Below are 6,281 nucleotides of genomic sequence, written 5' to 3' on the forward strand. Positions count from 1 at the left end.
AACCCCAACCGATTATGTGAAGGAAAGGGTGAGTGTTGCTCCTTTCCTATATGCTGGTTTTCCCGAGTCTTTATATATATATATATATATATATATATATATATATATATATATATATATATATATATATATATATATATATATATATATATATATATATATATATATATATATATATATATGTATATATATATATATATATATATATCGAGTTTTCCCGAAGTAAATGTGTCGGTAAAGGCGCGAGATGGGTACTAAAAATAGCGGTCCCGCGTGGCGCTTTAGAGCGCGCCTTAAGACAAGAACGCACATTGAGGCAATGCACGGTTAAAATTTCTTACATGTTGCTCTGATGTTGCTTTGTGCTTGACCGCATATCCGGTCTCACTTTTTGGTGTTTACTTGTTTTTGAGAGTGAGAATGTGTAGCCGTCGAGAATATGAGCTGGGACACTGAAATTACTTTTCAACACTTAGATGGGCTTAGCACCATTGGCTTGCGCTACGGTGTCCACAACATTGGATGCACATGCGTAAATGAATCTCTGACGATTAACTACATCGCACTCATATCAGTATATTAGAAACAAGCGTTGAAAAATCGGGAATCTGGAGTCCAAGCTCATATTGCTTATTACGTACAAAATTTACTTGCTGCAACTTCACCTGCAACAATTTAGCGCAATATTTTATGATATAACAAGCGTTATGCGCCAAAATAAACTGTTAACACTCATTCATATGTTTTGTTTTGGTGATTTCACAGGACATACCTATTTTGAAATTATGTACTTACAAAGCAGTTACATTTTTATTGTTCTTGCTTCTGTTGTTACTTGCATTCTTGCCTTATTTATTATTGTTGCTGTACTTGTCGTTCTCCTCTAGACTATTCGTGCGACATTTCTATGATAATTATGCATTTATCAACTGAAAAAGAGATACTACACTGACGGAGAACAGTGTTATTTTGTGAGTAAACAGCTAAAACTGCTGACTTGATAAAAGTGCACCTCCGCAACATTTTGCTCGGTGTTGGTATGCGTTAACAAGGTTTTCCATAATACTATTGAAGAAATATTTGTCATAAAATAGCGTACTAATTGAGGCGCGTGGTATGGCTCATACTGACTTGGTACCGATGCAGCTAACGTCGTTTTGTTATTCTCATTGCGCGGATGATGCCGCAGCCCATATATATACAACATACAGCTAAGCTGAGAACACAGATGCTCGAACGAAAAAAAAAAGTACGAATGAGGTCGGGGTTAATAAAATAGAGTATAAAATAAAATTTTTCTTAACAGGCTGCAATGAGTCAAAAATTTCTCTGCAGAGTCCGCTTGTGTTGAGATGTTGAACGTGGACGCAACAGCACCGGTGGCCTCTTGCATCTTGACCGCTGTGATTACGTTGGTCGTGTGGCAGGTGTTTCGCTATTACTGTAATGTATGGAGGCACCCCAGGGGTCCGTTTTCATGGCAAGTTGTGAGAAACCTGCTCTCTGTGTAAAAGACTCCTGCCTCACACTTTCAACGAGATTGCAGTTCTAATGATTTTTTGAACACCAATCAAATATATAGACGTTAGATACCTAGATATAAAGTATAGAGATTTAAATATATTTAAAGCAAATTAGTTTTTATGCACCTGGCTAGTAGGCTTTGTAGTACTATTCAAGCTGTATAAGTATGTAATAAGTTTCACAGACATCATCCGGGAATGTCGCAATTTTAGCCAAAACCTTTTAACCCTTGTCCATACCTTAAATTATGCATTGTCATATAAAAATGAAAACTGGCGCTGGAAGCACGCAGAAAGACCGTGGGAGCAATTACATAAAACTTCATACATTTAGTTGCACTAACCAGCTTTTAGATACAGTTGTAGATGCTTTTTGCACTGCTCCCATGTTACGTTAGAAATGTGTCCCCTTTCTAATGCAATATCATCAGATGGCAGCATGAATGGTACGACTAACTACAATACTACATCACCAGTGTTATCCCCAGACTACCTTTTGCATGTACCACGTAAAGCCCAGATACTGACCCCGCCCTCACCGGCTTCGCAATGTTTCCGCGCTTCGTGAAGAGTTGACCCATATTGCAACGCCACAGCGCGCATGCACACATTGGAAAAGCTCTCCTGAAACGGTGCCGAAACTACACGTGTGTTTGTGTCGGTATATTCTGAACAGCTGCCCCCGCTGATAACTAAAGAGCTCAATTGTGACGCGCCAGTTACTGAAATGTGTGTCGACTGCACGTGTGCTCCAGTGGTCGGGGGCCAAGCCCAATACGTGCGGCACAATTTCGAGGCACTCAGTTCCTACCTCTACGCATACGTATTTTACAATGAAAGTGGTTATGAGATCATAAAGGCCGTTATTGACACCGTTGGTTTCCGCCACCGCTGGTGTTCGTGAAAGCTATTACTTGAAAGAAAGGAAACTACGATGTAAGAAACAACATCCAGGATGGGCGATAGGTTCGAGCCTGGGTCCTCCCTGGGGTAGCCCAGTATATTCTTTACGGCAAAGCCATGCCAGTGCTCGAAACTCTGTTGCAACAAGATCCTATACAGCGGTAATGTCGGAAAGGAAAAAAGTAAAATAACAACCAGGTGTCACAGTTTCGTAACCAGGTGACACAAAACGAATTGCGTATTGAGTGGGCCGCAAGCCATTACAAAGCTCTCAGCCAAAATTCTTTCTGGACATCAACAAAACGCACGTAACGCAATGTGATAGCGTATAGGTGGCTTCTGCGATGAATGTCGCATAATGGTGTAGCGGGCGCTTCCCAACTTGATAAAAAACTATGTTTTATGACGTAGTGTTATCTTGCAAGCGTACTTGTGTTAGTAGCCCTAAGGGAAATAACAACTGGTTCTAGAAATGCCGCTCTTCGAGCTTTCAGCGTAGGCCTGGCTTTTCCAATGAGGAAAATCTAGACAGGGTAATTCGAAAAATGTGGAGTGAAGTGGACAGAGCCAGTTCTAGCGAAGCAATTTCAAGAGAAAATCAAATAGTGAAGTCGCGTTATTATTGCCAGTGCTAATTCTAAAGCATTCTCTTAAATTTGTGAAACGAACACATTGTAAACCATTGGTTTCTGGCCCGAAGCTGCTAATACGTTTATGCAAATTTCTTGAAAGCAAGCTTCCTGTTGAAAAAAGTTCGTCCTACCCCTAAAACAGAAAGACGTTTTCTTTGATTGAGAAACTTCGTTTACATGCTTAATCTTTGTTTAATGACATAAAATGATCAACCCTATTATCAAAATTCTTTACGAATAGCGTACAATATATTGTATACCTCACTTCTCGCTTTGTGCAGTCTATATTTTTCATATTATGTTATTCGTGGTGTTTTTTTATTTTGTCAGCATAGTATTGTTCAAGTTGTGCAGTACAATAGTGGATGTTAGCGCTCATACAAAGCTTTACTTAGACACTGCTTTTGAAGTTCGGACAAGAAACAAGTCCCTTGGATTTTTCTTGCAAATGTTGCATATTCAGTGAGTTCAAAAATACAGAACACTCATGGTAGGTTGCTCTCGACAATACAAGTGCGTTATCAATACAAGTGTGTATATGTCGAATAATAAACCAGGAGCATTGAAAAGATTATATTGTAAAACATTGCAAATTGATAAAGATATGCGGCGGGTTGCACTCGAAATAATGAGACATTAGTTCGCCTGCAGGGTTATAGCACAAGCAGAAAGGAGATCACGACATCATTTTTGACGATTCCAGCCCAACTTGGAAAGTGCACAAAAAGGTCCCTTTAGCTGCAGTGAGGTAGGACTTATATGCAAAAGGAAACGTCTCATTCTACGAGAAAAGTAAGTGAATGCAGGAAAAAAAATATGGCGTATAAGCAAGCTTGAGAAGACGATCATAACGTGCTTTGTCATCGTATCGGACGTTGCCCGAAGGCGCATTTGAATTTGCAGGGGCGAAGCTGCTTACAGTCTAACCTTGTGACTAGTCACGGGTAACCGAGAGAAGAAGAGACGAAAAAGAAAAGGAGGGGAAAAAATTGATGGAGCAATTTTTTAGATGGCGTTACTCTGCCTCTACTCTACGAAGTGCCGCTACTCTCCGATTGGTGCTACGCGTGTTTTGCCAACGAGTGCCTGTCTCTCAGTTTCCTGGATAGTCACCGTACGTGGCGGATCGTTGGTGGGCCATGGACGGAGCAGAGTGGCGGGTGCGTTGAAGACGCTTGCGCTCGGCTTCCTTGGCTGGCGTCTCGTCGGTGTTACCCACGCGCCGTCTGCATTCTCGAACGTGATCAGAAGCATAAACGCATGCACGGACGGATGCACACATGGACGGATGGGCGGACGGATGCTTCGCCCCTCTCATGTTAATTCACTCTGTGGATATGCTGCGATTTTTTATTGCGATTGATTTTTTCTCTTCCATAAGCGATTCTGTGCGTACAGGTAGGTTAGTGACACTTGTTTCCTGCGTCGTTGTATAGGAAACACACTTCCGGTGAAAGTCTGGAAGAACTTTGCTGTTATGTCGTCGACGCATATGTGGATTCGCTTGACTGCAAGATTGATGTGGTGAAGGTGAGAGATTCTTTATTGTTCATTATCTTCAATATAACCGCAGTGTCAACATTTATACCAAGTAAAATTGGTCTGTTTATATCATCTGTTTACATTTACACACAAGAATTGTCAAATAAAATGATAATATTTGTAAAGAAATGAGGAAAAATTGAAGAACAGCATAAAGAACAACTTTCTGCGTCGTTCCACAATAACTTGTGCCCCAGAAATTTTTCCGCAAATAAATATCGATACCCTCGTGCATTATAGCAAAGGGGGTATAGCATAATCATGATATACTACGACATTTGAGCAGTTGAAACACGAAAGAATGATTCATAAGTAAATATTTGGAGGTTATTTAGGGAACCCTGAAAAATAATTATTTCTATATTCGAGCATAAAAAAGAATGAACTGCGAAAATGGCGTAAACATTCGGTTATTTCAGGCGACATTTCTTACCGGGAAAGAGAAAAAAACTATCACAGTACTATCGAAAACATATAGTTTCATGTAAATAGAAACGCCTCACATGAGAAATGTTCTGGGTTGACAAAACTTCTAGGGAGTAATGATGCCGAACATATCATGAGGCTGTACGTGCATATAATCATGACACGTGGTGAAGATGGCGTGAGGTGATGCCAACCCAGATAAGCGTGCGAGTTTTTCAATTCAGGTTTGAAATGAGCGACATGTACTTTGTTCGGCTGGCCGACACAAATAGGGGCCTGCCTGACACGCCGCCGCTGCAAAGTGACATTGCGCCGTAGCTTGGCTTCTTACAGTGGCGCCGGGAAAGGACCTTCTAGTGCCAAATGAACAAGCTCCTTTCACTGTTCAGCAGGTCATACAACAAAACCAAAGCTGGCTACGTTCATAGTAAGAGAACACTTCTGGAAGTTACTGCGTATACCGATTCGGTGGCGCAATGGTGACGGTACCTGACAGCCGCCCCGAAAGACGCTGGTTCGATTGATTTGTGGGGTTTAACGTCCCAAAACAACCATACGATTATGAGAGACGTCGTATTGGAGAGCTCCGGAAATTTAGACCACCTGGGGTTTTTTGACGTACACCCAAATCTGAGCACACTGACCTACAACATTTCCGCCTCCATCGGAAATGCAGCCGTCTCAGCCGGGATTTGATACCGCGACCTGCGGGTCATCAGTCGAGTACCTTAGCCACTAGACCACTGCGGCTGGCCGAAAGACGCTGGTTAAATTACAGCCGTGGTGGGAAAATTTCGACGAAGGCGATACGCTTCAGGCCCATGTTTACTGTGCAATGACAGCGCACGTTCAAGAAGTATCGACAGAGAATTTTAATACTTTCTGGTTAGTGTCATACATTAAAAAAAAACGGCTGTCGAGTACGTTAAAGAGAGTTTTGTGGTGCCTGGAAATGCATAGAATGTATTTTAAAACCTGCCACCTTAGAAATGCAATCTTGGTTTCAGTATCGAGAACGGGGTTTCACAGTTACGTTTAGACACGTGCCTCACTTCAAGAGAGGACTGAAACTCTCGACATACTAGCAAAATCTTTCAGTTTGCTCTCAAAGACAAGTGAAGATTCCTCCAGACACTATTTTAGTGATTTCTGTGATTTAGGCTGAATGCAGGATCGTAATCTTTACAAACGTATCCCTGCTAGCCACGTATTGCTTGGTGACGCCACAAGGTGCAAACACGAAAGAGAACAACAC

Source organism: Rhipicephalus microplus, chromosome 1, assembly GCF_043290135.1.
Source record: "Rhipicephalus microplus isolate Deutch F79 chromosome 1, USDA_Rmic, whole genome shotgun sequence".
In the NCBI taxonomy this organism is placed as follows: domain Eukaryota; kingdom Metazoa; phylum Arthropoda; class Arachnida; order Ixodida; family Ixodidae; genus Rhipicephalus; species Rhipicephalus microplus.